Source organism: Arvicola amphibius, chromosome 10 (assembly GCF_903992535.2).
Source record: "Arvicola amphibius chromosome 10, mArvAmp1.2, whole genome shotgun sequence".
In the NCBI taxonomy this organism is placed as follows: Eukaryota; Metazoa; Chordata; class Mammalia; order Rodentia; family Cricetidae; genus Arvicola; species Arvicola amphibius.
This window is the reverse complement of record NC_052056.1, coordinates 8,160,338-8,173,749: the sequence shown is the minus strand read 5'-3', so window position 1 is coordinate 8,173,749 and position 13,412 is coordinate 8,160,338.

Here is a 13,412-nt window from a genome sequence, read left to right as displayed (position 1 = left end):
AACTCTTCTCTTGTTCCTGCGTTATGCAACTTGAGATTGAACTTCTTGTTTCCTGTTCCATGAGTTTTCCCCTTACAATAAAGAATAATAACTGGAATCTTTGGAGTTAGCTTGAGATTATTTGACTCTTGTCCTCAACCCCCTTTTCAGTAACAAGATGATAGATAGATAGATAGATAGATAGATAGATAGATAGATAGATAGATAGACAGATGATAGATAGATAGATAGATAGATAGATGATAGATAGATAGATAGATAGATAGACAGATGATAGATAGATAGATAGATAGATAGATAGATAGATAGATAGATAGATAGATAGATAAGGAGTCATCAGATAGTAATATATTAAAAAGCTAAAGGAAAACCAACCAAGCAGAAAAGGTAGTTCTATACAGTTTTACTGGACTTCATGAGTTAAGTGGTGTTTTGGGTTGTGCTGTGGACTGGAGCAACTTACTCAGTTACACAGGGGCATAATCCCCTTGAACAGGGGACAAGCCCAGGGTCCCTTGTTATGCTGGAAATAAAAAGGGTCCAGTAAATTCTCCAGAAGTTCAAGAAGAGCTACCAGGAAAATGGGCAACTCAGAGGCTGTCTCAGCAGGTTCTGCCTGATGTGTGCTAGCAGTTACCCTATTTCCATGGTACATTAAAATCATCTCTTCGGGCAGTTCTGGCACAGCCACAGAAAAAGCAAGATGCGTCTGCCTCGCTGAAAAAGGTACTGAGCCATGTGGCTAACACAGATAAGAATAATGGGCTAATGTAAGTCGTAAGAGTTAATAAGAAGCCCAAGATACTGGGCCCCCCAAAAATCATCTCCTCAGCATAAGTGGACTTAAACTTTTTTCAAATAATAATTATTAAAATATACCCTATGCATGGAATCATGCTCTCTCTAAGTACAGGGCTTGAACACAGCTATGGAATCAGAACCCAGACTGAAAAACACATGTCTGAGAAGTGTGCAGTTGAGTTACAAAAAACAAAACCAAAACAAAAGAAGACGAGGAGGAGAAGAAACAGAGAAGAAAGGAGGAAAAAAACATTTCATGATATTTTAACCAACTCTGCAACTTTATGTTGACCACACTCACAGCTATCTGTGGCCCCCGATTGTCACATACTGGACACACCCTGGGAGCACCACTACTTCCATGTGACACATGTCCTCCCTGGTGTCTGTGTGGGCATTTTGTAGGGGTTTCTAAGTGTTAGCACTGTCCAGAAGCTTGGCCTGGTTGCCTACTACTCATGTGTGGATGTTAAACTAGCAAGCTGTGTATTTAGATGGCTGTGCAGTTCATTTTGTGAGTTTCTCCTCAACAAAAGCAAAGTGAAATCCTGGAAGGAACAGAAAGACCCAGGAGAGAGGAACCCTGAGGTTCCAAGCGGGGATTCCAGAGGGGGCAGGTATCTGTGCAAGCAGTTCAAGGAGCAGGAAAACAAGGTAGAGACGGTGTCCTTATGGAAAACAGCGCTCAGAGGAGTTTTGGAGTTCACTTGGGGAGCTCAGTGAGAATGAGTTACGGGAAATCGACGGTGCTGGTTCTCATTTTGTCTTTTGAGTCAGGGTCTCATGAATAGCCCAGGATAGCCTCAAGCTTGCTGAGTGAGCTTTTTCTGCCATGTCCTATGGGCTGGATTACAAGTGTCCATCACCATGCCTTGTGCATGTGGTGCTGGGTATCACACCCAGGACTTCATGTGTGCTGGGCAAGTACTCTATCAACTGAGCCAAATCCCTAGCCCACATGTACCAGTTCAGACATAGATTAAGACAGAATAAATAAACTCCACTATACAGGAATTTAACATGAGAGAGATTTGTTTCTGTCTTCAGGAGACACCCCAGAGGTGTCTGGGTCACAGGGTCACTGGGATCCAGACTGAGAGAGGCTCACCATTTTCCACATGTGGAAAATCTATGATCTGAAGAATCTGCCTATGAGCTCATTAAGATCTCAGAAAAGGGGACTGGAGAGATGGCTCAGCCACCAAGAGCACTGACTGTTCCTCCAGAGGACCCGGGTTCAATTCCTAGCATCTGCATGGCAGTTCACAGCTGTCTGTAACTCCGGTTCCGAGGGAGCTGGCATCCTCGCACAAACATACTTGCTGGGAGAAAAGGAGCAGGGTGCTGCTGCCAGGACCACTGTCGTGTGACTCACAGTTGTCTGCAACTCTGGGACTCTAGGGGATTCATAATTTTCTTTTGACCTCCTCAAAAGCCCCAACTCAGGTGTACATGCCCACACATACGTATAATTTTTAAAAAAATCTAAAAAATAAAAAGGCAGAAAAACCTCACAAAAATTACATAAGCCCTCATTCATTGACTGTCAGAACAAAAATGTTGTGTGTTGAACAAGCATTGGGGTACTGATACAGCGCCCCACCCTTAAGGATGCTCCAAGACCCCCTGCAGAGGCATGACATTAGACAATATTGAATTCTGTATAAACTGCTTTCCCCATACACGCCTGTGGTAAACACTTGCCTTTCCCACGTAGAGGAAGAATTATTTTATTATTTTATTTTTTTATTAAAAATTTCCACCTCCTCCCCGCCTCCCATTTCCCTCCCCCTCCCCCATTTCCCCTCCCACTCCCTCTCCAGTCAAAGAGCAGTCAGGGTTCCCTGCCCTGTGGGAAATCCAAGGTCCTCCCCCCTCCATCCAGGTCTAGGAAGGTGAGCATCCAAACAGACTAGGCTCCCACAAAGCCAGTGCATGCAGTAGAATCAAAACCCAGTGCCATTGTCCTTAGCTTCTCAGTCAGCCCTCATTGTCAGCCACATTCAGAAAGTCGGGTTTGATCACATGCTCATTCAGTCCCAGTCCAGCTGGCCTTGGTGAGCTCCCATTAAATCAGTCCCACCGTCTCAGTGGGTGGGCGCACCCCTCGAGGTCCTGATTTCCTTGCTCATGTTCTCTCTCCTTCTGTTCCTCATTTGGACCTTGGGAGCTCAGTCCGGTGCTCCAATGTGGGTCTCTGTCTCTATCTCCATCCATCGCCAGATGAAGGTTCTGTGGTGGTATGCAAGATATTCATCAGTGTGGCTATGGGATAAGGCCAGTAGAGGCACCGTAGAGGAAGAATTTATAGCCCCTCTTTGACATATCCAAATTGCCAGCCATGATCAACATCCATCCTGAAAGTCTATTGGTATCACTAACAGTGCACTTGGAATTTGAGACAGTTAGTCTTCAATGCCATCTTGACAGGATTTGGAATTATCCAGAAGTGAAAACCCTGGGCATGTCTGTGAGGATGGTCCCAGAGAAGCTTAGCTGCGGAGGGAAGATTCACCCTGAATGTGGGTGACACCACCCATGTGCTGTGGGCTCGAGACCAAATGAAAGGAGAGACCAGCAGAACGCTGGCGTTCATCTTCTACCTCCTGCCTGTGAACACACTACAGCCGCCGCTGGCAGTCATGAAGTCCCCACCATGATGGATTGGCTCAAACTCAAACTATGAGACAAGAAAACCTTCTTCCCTTAATCAACTATTTTATCGTAGAAATAAGAAGAGCAGCCGCTGCAGGGCTGTTACTGAACAAAGCAAAGGCCGCTTGAACACAACAGTGCAGCACCAGAGGAGTCGGTATCCTAACCAACACGGCCATGCAGAGACAGACTCGCTGCACAAGAGCATGCTTCCTGTCCCAGGCAGGACAGAGCAGAGGGATGCAAGACTTCTTAACGCTTCTCAGCGCAGAGGCAATTAAGAGCTTGCTATGAATTATGTATGGAATTTTCCACTTAATATTTTCAGACTGTGGGTGATGATAGACAACCGAAGCCATAGAAAACAAAATGAAAATAAAGAGGGCCGAGGTCTTCATATTATAAAACAGTACTTGAGCCATTTAGACTCTGACAGTATGTTATTTAGAGGTGTCCCATATCCATGTGATAAATGCAAATGGTGTCTCCAAGAATCACAATGGCCTCTGTCCGGACTAAGATTCAAGTCACTTCCCATGCATATTGCGTGAGCTGGCTTTGAGAGTGGGGAAGGCGGGCTGGGAAACATGTGTATCCATGTGCAGCTGGAGGTCCCTGTACAACCTAACACCAGGCAGCCTCCTGCTATGGATTCATCTCCCCAGCAGAGGCGCTGCGTGTCAGAGCGAAGTCTCCTAGGGACCTTGCTGTCAGTCTCCACTCCAGATACCCCACTTCTGCTTTTCAGCTCGGCAGCGCTGCGCACCAAGCTAGCTTCAGGAACCTTGCTGTTGCCATGGGTAACGTGAATTCAAAGGAGGGATGGAACTCAACAGCCTCTCGATATCCGCCCTCAAGTGGGAAGTTAAATGAGGTGCTAGAACACCTTAGAAAATGGGAGGCTCCTGGCAAGGGATGGGGCCGTACAGCTCAGCCATGTGGAGCCTGCTAACAGCTGCTAAAAATACTCCCTCTGTGTGGTGCTTGCAAGTCCTGGCAAATACCCAGCGACAGGAGAATGAAAGTTTGGAACTTCAGCCTGCACTATGCTATATGCTAGCTACAGCCACGTGTAGCCACAGACCACTTGAAACACGCACTGTGGAATTAAGACACGGAACTGGGGATACAGCTCAGTGTCCCTGAGTTCAATCCCTACAGCCACACATGGACCACAAGTCCTTTTAAAAGTCAGGTGTGTGTGCGGGAGGGGGTACGACACAGAGATGGCTCAGCAGTGAAGAGTACTTGCTACTCTTGCAAAGGACTGAAGTTTGATTCCCAACACCCATATCACACAACCACAGCCGCATGTAACTCTCTATACAGCCCTGGCTATCCTGGACTCACTATGTAGACCAGACTAGCCTTGAACTCATGGAGATTGGACTGCCTCTGCCTCCAGAGTGCTGGAATTAAAGGTGTGTGCCACCACGCCCCACTATCCCCAAGAACTTCTTACACATCAACAGCTTATTGAGGAAATTTTGAGCCTTGGGAGAGTCAAACAAGCAGGGAAGGCTACTCAATATAGAAGCTGCAGAGACTTGAGTCCTGCTTGGAGGGGGTGTGAATGCTAAATGGGTGGAAAAGGAAAGCAGTAGAGACACATGTTACATACGGTAGAGACACATGTTACATACGGTAGAGACACATGTTACATACGGTAGAGACACATGTTACATACGGCCTGCTGCCTTGCCATGGAATTGTCCTGACTCTGGGCAACAACAGAAGCTTGAGATGAAGAAAGGTTCCTGCTGTGGGAGAATGCTCTTGTACACTGTAAATATTTGTCACTTATATTGGTTTAGTAAGACACTGATTGACTAGTAGCCAGGCAGGAAGTATAGGTGGGGCAGCCAGAGTAAGAGAATTCTGGGAAGAGGAAAAACAGAGACACAGTCACCAGCCAGATGTAGAGGAAGCAAGATGAAAATGCCTCACTAATAAAAGGTACCAAGTCACATGGCCAAACATAGACAAGAATTATGGGCTAATTTGAGTTGTAAGAGCTAGTTAATAATAAACCTGAGCTAGTAGGCCAAACAGTTTATAATTAATATATACCTCTGTGTGTTTCTTTGGGACTGAACAGCTGAGGGACCAGGCGGGACAGAAACTTTCATCTACAATGGAGTTCAAGACAGATAGTTAAGTTATAGGTTTCCTTATAAAAGATAAATTAGAGGGGGCTGGAGAGATGGCTCAATGGTTAGGAGCATTGCCTGCTCTTCCAAAGGTCCTGAGTTCAATTCCCAGCAACCACATGGTGGCTCACAACCATCTGCAGTGAGGTCTGGTGCCCTCTTCTGGCCTTCAGGCATACACACAGACAGAATATTGTATCCATAATAAATAAATAAATATTTTTAAAAAAAGATAAATTAGATATGGAACTTTAGGTTCACAAAGATAAAATATATGATAGAATATTTTCTTTAATTTTGATACAAATAAACTAAATATTGTAATTCTTGTTTGATACCTGCTTTGTTATATGCAATTTTTCTATGTTAAAGTTAAAACCTTCCTTTTTATTTAGACAGAAAAGGGGAGATGATATGGGATTCCCCTCTGTATGCTGTGAATACGTTTTATTACCATTGCTTAATAAAGAAACTGCCTTGGGCTACGGCAGGGCAGAATATAGGTAGACAGAAAACTAAGCTGAATGCTGAGAGAAAGAAGGCTGAGTCAGGCAGATGCCTGTAGCTGCTGAAAGGAAAGACTCCAGAACCTTACTGGTAAGCCCACAGCCTTGTGGCAATACACAGATTAATAGAAATGGGTTAATTTAAGATATAAGAGTTAGTATTAAGCTTGAGCTAAGAGGCCAGACATTTAGTAATTATTATAAGCCTCTGTATGCTTCTTTGGAACTGAACAGCTGCAGAATCAGGTGGGACAGAAACTTCTGTCTACAGGTTCCTAGACTATATATACCTCCTAGAAGAACCACCAGGGGTCTGTGATGCCAAGCTGGTATCTATGGTCCATGCTGCTGCCCCAAGCCACGATGAAGCCTGAGATCCATGTGTATGTAAGCAGTCTGTGCAAGTGCCTGATGGTTTGGGAATCCCTTGGGCTTTGCTGCCTAGGGGCAGGGCATGCTGATGTGAGTGACTTGTGTCCACTCGAGGCCATGATGAGGCCCAAGGTCCATGCAGCCACTGAGAGCCATGAGTGGGTCAATGGTCCAGATGTGACCAGAGGCTGTGTTGATACCTGTGGCCTGTGTTATCATCCAAGGCCAAGCAGGTGTCTGTGGCCTGGGCAGCTGCCTGATGTCATATTGATGTCTGAGGGTTATGCCTAGCATGGGTGCAGAAAAACTGGCCCCATCCCTTGCCAGCTGTATGGGCTCAAGAAAGGAGTGGTGTGGGGCCCAGCGAAGGCTTAAGCTGTTTTTTGTTTGTTTGTTTGTTTTTTGGTTTTGTTTTGTTTTTTGTTTTTTTTTTTTGTTGTTGTTGTTGTTGTTTGAGACAGGGTTTCTCTGTGTAACAGTCCTGGCTTCCCTGGAACTCTCTTGGTAGACCAGACTAGCCTGGAACTCATCGAGGTCTGCCTGCTTCTGCCTCCCGAGTGCTGAGTTTAAAGGTGTGCCACCACTGCTCGGCTTAAATTCTTTTATGAACGAGATGACCAATCCTAAGAAAGCTCCCGTTTCTCCCATAGCAAAAATAATAATAGCTATCACAATTTCAAGGAAAATGAAAGGATCATAATTAGTCTTGGCCCAATGACCTGTCCTCTCTTCCCACTGTCCCTCGCACTTCAGGACACCACGGTCAACCTGCTGTAACAAAGGCCTGCTTTCATGAGCTCCACCCATTTCCTGGCAGGTGGGGTCAGTACAAGGTGTGGGCAGACCACACCTACAGGCACTTTTACGTTATATCAAACCCTTTGGGCCACTCGTCTTTATTTTCTTGACTTTGAAGGAGTGTTCGCTTTGATCTCGGGCTCACCTTACAATTCCTCTGCAGGCTCTCTGTGAAACCAGGCAGAGTCTGCCCAGGGATTGAGGCCAGGTGAAAAGTTGGCACATTCAGTTGGTCGTGTAAATACCTTATCTAGGCAACTCCTTTCCCTCTTAGTTTGCCGTGGCCAGTGGAAACCTGCCACCAACTGCCGAGGGACGTCACTCCCATGTTCTGACATGCTCCGGCGGGCGAGGGAACAGAGGTCCTCCACCCTCTCTGCAGGATTAGGTAACAGTGCCTCTCCCTGTCTAACCCACTCTACCTCGGCTCGGGAATGAGGCGGCTCCTGTGAAACAGCTCTCTCTTGTGGAGATTTCCATCCTTGCTGCACCGAATTGTTGAACAAGCTCACTAAGAAGACCAAACCTAAGGTCAAGCACACCATACCAAAGTTGTAACCTCGGGAAGGAACCGCTGTGCCTCAGTGGCCACGGAACCCGGACTCACAGAGCCAAGAAAGCGCCTCTGATGGTGACTGGCACCTGGGAAAGTATCAGATGCGTGCCATGATTGGGCAAGCGTGTCAGCTGAATACGCCAAAAAAAACTCGGGCACTGCCCAGTGTTCTTCCCTACCCATTAGCGGGTTGAAAGGTAAATAGCACATTTCTGGAATGGGACACGGTTGTGATGCAAGTCAACACAGAGTCCTGACTTACCACAGACAGTACTCAGGAAAGGCTTGTGCAAGCCGCGCACTCCGCTCCCCATTGTCTGGCAACCACTGCGATAGGTAGGTGCTCTGGGGTTTCCCGCTCTGTAGACGGAAGTTTGCAGGGACAAACCGGCGCTCAGCTTCATCTGCCCAGCAGAGAGTAAGAATAAGGACTGGCTGGCACGGCCGTGCTGCAGGCGGCACCCAGAAAATAAAGTCCCTTCTCTACACAGGACCACTGCTGAGGCTCTGTCTCATACACGGCGCTGCGTCACGTGTTGCAGAGAATTAAAAAAAAAGTGAAGACACCAAGTTTTTCTTACCTTGCAGTAAAGGAAAGAGACCAGGCTGGATGAGGCTTTGCTGGTTAAAGTACCTGTCATAAGAGCGTGACAACCAGAGTTTGGGCCTCAGACACTGACAGCCCAACAGCAACATCAGCGCTGAAAGACAGAGACCCGGCAGAGCACACTAGCATGCTAGCCATACCAGGAAGCCCTGGGTTCAATTCCTTACCACAACAAATAAAGTGGGCTGGCCACGGAGGACAGCTGACATCAAAGTCAGACTTCCACATGCTCATGCATGGTACCCACATACACGAACATACACACACCACACAAAGGAAGAAACAAGAGAAAGGAATATTAGTTAACACTCTTTTTCTTTCTTTCTTTCTTTTTTTCGAGACAGGGTTTCTCTGTGTGGCTCTGGCTGTCCTGGAACTCGCTCTATAGGCCAGGTTGGCCTCGAACTCACAGAGATCCACCTGCCTCTGCCTCCCAAGTGCTGAGGTAAAGGCGTGCACCACCACCACCCAGCTTCATCCCACTTTCTAAATTCCTCCGTACAGTAGGGATGAAAATCAGCTAATAGAGTGCCTACCCAGCCCAGATGAAGCCCTGACTTCAATCCCCAGCACCGCATGAGGTGGGCTTGGTGATATACCTATAATCCCAATATTTAGGAAGATCAGAAGTTCAAGGTCATCCTCAGATACATAGGAAGTTCAAGGCCAGCCTAGGCTACAGATATCCGGTCTCGAGGTTTTTAAGGCTACTTCACAAAATGCTGTGAAAGGTCCCATCCACCCAGAACTCTCAACCAACTCAATCATCTGGAATATTCTATTAAAGCTGGTATCTTATCCTCTTTTCTGCCTACCTCAGCCATGTAGGGCAGTGCCTAAAGCCCCAGGACAGTGGAGCTAGGATGTTCCTCAGCTGATGGAGTGCTAGCCCTACCTCTCAGAAAATCCCGTTTGGCCCTTGCGATTCCATAAACAAGATGTGGTAATGCACGCCTATAATCCCAGCAGTGGACTGTGGAGACAGGAAGATTAGAAAATCAGGGTCATCCTCATCTACATAGCAAATCTGAGGGCAACCTGGGACTCAGGAGACTGCCGTAAACAAACAAGCAAACAAAACACAGAGACAACCATAAGGAGGGAGGGAAAAGACACCAATTCACCCGGTAAGCAGGAAAAGCTGAGATGTCGGCATGAGCAGAAGAGGTCAAGGGGTCACAATCCAGCTCCAATTATGATTATGTCCTCTTACAGTACAATGACAGAGTTATGATAAATTAGTTAGTTATTTTGGAAAACCAAGGGCTTTTGTAAGTGGAAAATTGAGTATTCTCGTCTTCTTTTGTTGGGTGAGATCCTGATGATAGGGAACCCAAAGCAGGTGAGTTCCCTCTCAGCAGCACTTCCAGAGGAAGGACTTTAAAAATTCAGGTTAAAAGAAGAAACACACCCTCCAACGCACCGAGCCTCTCTGAAAAGTGCAAAGACATATGTCAGAAGTGGAAACATGGCCGGGTGGTAGTGGCACACACCTTTAATCCCAGCATTCAGGAGGCAGAGGCAGGCAGATCTTTGAGTTCGTGGCCAGCCTGGTCTACAAAGATACACAGAGAAACCCTGTCTCGAAAAGACAAAAAAAAAAAAAGATGGAACCACAGCCTTGTCTGTCCTGTGTATAACAGGGGTTCATAAGCACATTATCTGTTTATGATAATTTACACAGAACATGTTTTAATAACTTTATTTTCTCAGTCTCGACTTGATAGGTGATTTAAGAAGCTTCAGGTCCCTCTTGGGTATATATCCAGAGGATGCTCAATCGTGCCACAAGGACATATGCTCAACTATGTTCATAGCAGCATTGTTTGTCATAGCCGGAATCTGGAAACAATCTAAATGCCCCTTGACCAAAGAATGGATAAGGAAGATGTGGTACATTTACACAATGGAGTACTACACAGCAGAAAAAAATAATAACATCTTGAAATTTACAGGCAAATGGCTCGAGCTAGAAAACATATTGAGTGAGGTAACCCAGAAAGACAAACATCATATGTACTCACTCATAAGTGGTTTTTAAACGTAAAGCAAAGAAAACCAGCCTACAAATCACAATCCCAGAGAACCTAGATAACAATGAGGACCCTAAGAGAGACATACATAGATCTAATCTACATGGAAAGTAGAAAAATACAAGATCTCCTGAGGAAACTGGGAGCATGGGGACCATAGGAGAGGATTGAAGGGGAGGGGAGAGGCAAGGAGGGGAGCAGAGAAAAACGTAAAGTTCAATAAAATAAAATTTAAAAAAACGGAGGAGGAGGAGGAGGAAGAGGAGGAGAAAGAGAAGGAGAAGAAGGAGGAGGAGGAGGAGGAGGAGGAGGAGGAGGAGGAGGAGGAGGAGGAGGAGGAGGAGGAGGAGGAGGAGGAGGAGAAGGAGAAGAAGAAGAAGGAAGGAAGGAAGAAAGGAAGGAAGGAAGGGAAGCAGCTGCTGCTCCAGATCCAGTCCAATAAGACCCACATTTAAACTTTCAATTTTCCATTCCCTGAAAACATAACATTTTGACTAAGACAGATGAGATCTCATGATGCTACATGAAAGATTTAGGAGGTTTGGGTCTAAAGTTGTCTGCAAGATCTTACAGCTATGGCCGTGCATCCATCTTGTTAATCTCTGAGAAAGTGTGGAGAAGGAAAGCCACACTCCTGGAGATCACAGGACAAGAAGGCTGGAGTGGGAGGGAGGAGGGAAGCAGGCTGTCTCCATTTTGCCTCAGTAGTTAAGAACGAACCAGCAACTCAGCGCTCATCACCAAGACAACGGTGAAGCCTTACCGCCACCTGCTGGCCACTAAGCCATCGTTCCACTAAGCCTCCGTTCCGTGACGTGTGAGGACTGGGAGCTAGCTTTCCTGCTCTTTTTGGGTGGCCAGTCTTAGCATTTTTATGCTTTGAGGGTTATCTGAGCTTTATTGGCAGCTGTCAATAAAAATATGTGATTTCTTATGACAAACCGCTGGTTTTACATTTGGTCTAGAGTGGTCCTAGGGAACCCAACAAAACTTTCCAGAAGACAGCGGTTGAAGAAAGTGGGGCTCACGTGTGTTCCAGAGCCCGAATCTCAGCTCTGTCACCGACTGGGTGGCCTTTGCCGATGACGTCACTGTCTTAGCGCTTTTCTCGGCTTTGAAACAGCTGCTCACTGGGTCTTCAGACACTGTGGATGCTCAAGAGCCGTGGAGAGAGTCTTGGAGACTTTCCAACGTGCTTATTAAAGGCAGCACACCCCCGACCTCCACTGCCCCCTCTTTCTTTAAGAACCTGTCTAAAGCGAGGTGTCCGGCTGGTTTCCTGCTCCTCCCCCACACTGTTTTTCTGTCTGTCCATGGCATTAATACCTCTTCTAAGAAACTCTGTACCCCAGCAAGCCATCTCAGTGCCCTCTCGAACCCCAACTGAAACCTTTCAAACAAAGAGGAGGTACTTGGTTAGTTAACTCTGTCCCCTGCCCACACGGCTGTTCTCAACTCCCAGGCATCCTGAAGATAAAGCAGCAGCACCATCCATCCCCTCGGCAGCGACACTGGGTCCTCAGGCAGTCAGAGGAGCTGCTGAACAGGGAGGGACCGAGTTCCTGAGATTTCCCTTTGCTCCCGGTCCTCTCCGCTCATCTCGGTCACGTGCTCAGGGTGCGGGGTCATCCCTGTTCAGTGTGGGGGGGGGGGAGGGAGAGAGATATCTGTACACCACCTGTGTGTGTATGTGGGGGGGAGGGGGAGAGGAAGAGAGAGAGAAAGAAGAGAGATCTGTTCACCACCTGTGTGTGTATGTGTGTGTGTGTGATAGATCTATTCATCATGTATGTGAGAAAGAGAGTGTGTGTGAAAAAGATCTGTTCATTATGTATGTGAGAGAGTGTGTGAGAGAGACATTTGTTCATCATGTGTGAGTGCATGTGTGTGAGAGAGATCTGTTCATCACATATGTGTGTGAGAGATCTATTCATCACATGTATATAAGAGAGAAAGTGTGTGTGTGTGTGTGTGTGTGAGAGAGAGAGAGAGAGAGAGAGAGAGAGAGAGAGAGAGAGAGAGAGAGAGAGATCTGTTGTCACTCAATTTCTCTCCCCTGAACCCACAACCCACACGCTATCCCTTTGAGGACACTAACTTGTGAAGTTGCACTGGTTATGTATATGAACTAAAATCTGACAGTTTAAAAGGTGCCTTGGGCCATCTCCAGTCCAGCTACAAACGAACAGAAAACACTTACCCTACTAATGCCTACTAGTTCAGCTATTTCCCCTCAAACTCGGCTAAGATGTTCCCAAACTACAAGTTTAGAGTAGAAAATTACTGACAGCCAACTTGCCTGCACGGCTGTCCATCCAAGCATTAAAATAGGTAGGATGTAAAACATGGAGATGAGCCCACGCATTGAGTTCATTGAGAAAAAAGACAGAGGCATCTAAGACCTCAATGGCATGTACCGCTGTGCCCTCCTGATTGCAGGAAGAGGAAATGGAGGAAGGGTCATGGGCTCAGAGTTCAGACTGTTCTCGTCACTAAGTCTGTGCCCACCTGCCATTCTAGGCTGACCCCAGCCTTGCAAAGCCATAAAATAAGCCAACCTCTGTGAGTGAGTCCCTTCCCTTTGGCTTCTCTGGGTTTGGCCAATGAGAGGCAGTGAGAAGAAATCAGAGGAGGAGGAGAGAGGTTTCTTTCCAGGGGCCCTGGCTGGGGTTCTGTCTGCGGTTCTGGCTTCGGTTCGGGCTGCAGCCCTGACTCTTTCTCCTGGTTTCAGCAGGCAGGTCAGACACCTTCCTCCCCGATCATTACGGTCTCTAGAGGCCTCGCTGTTCCTTGTTGTATCTGCCCGTCCTACCCAGCTTTGTAAATTCTTTACAGAATTTGACCTGATGCCACCTTCACTGTCTTGCTCGACACTTTATCCTGTAGAGAAACCAGAATTAGGGTCACACAGGAAAAGTTCTGACCATGAACAAG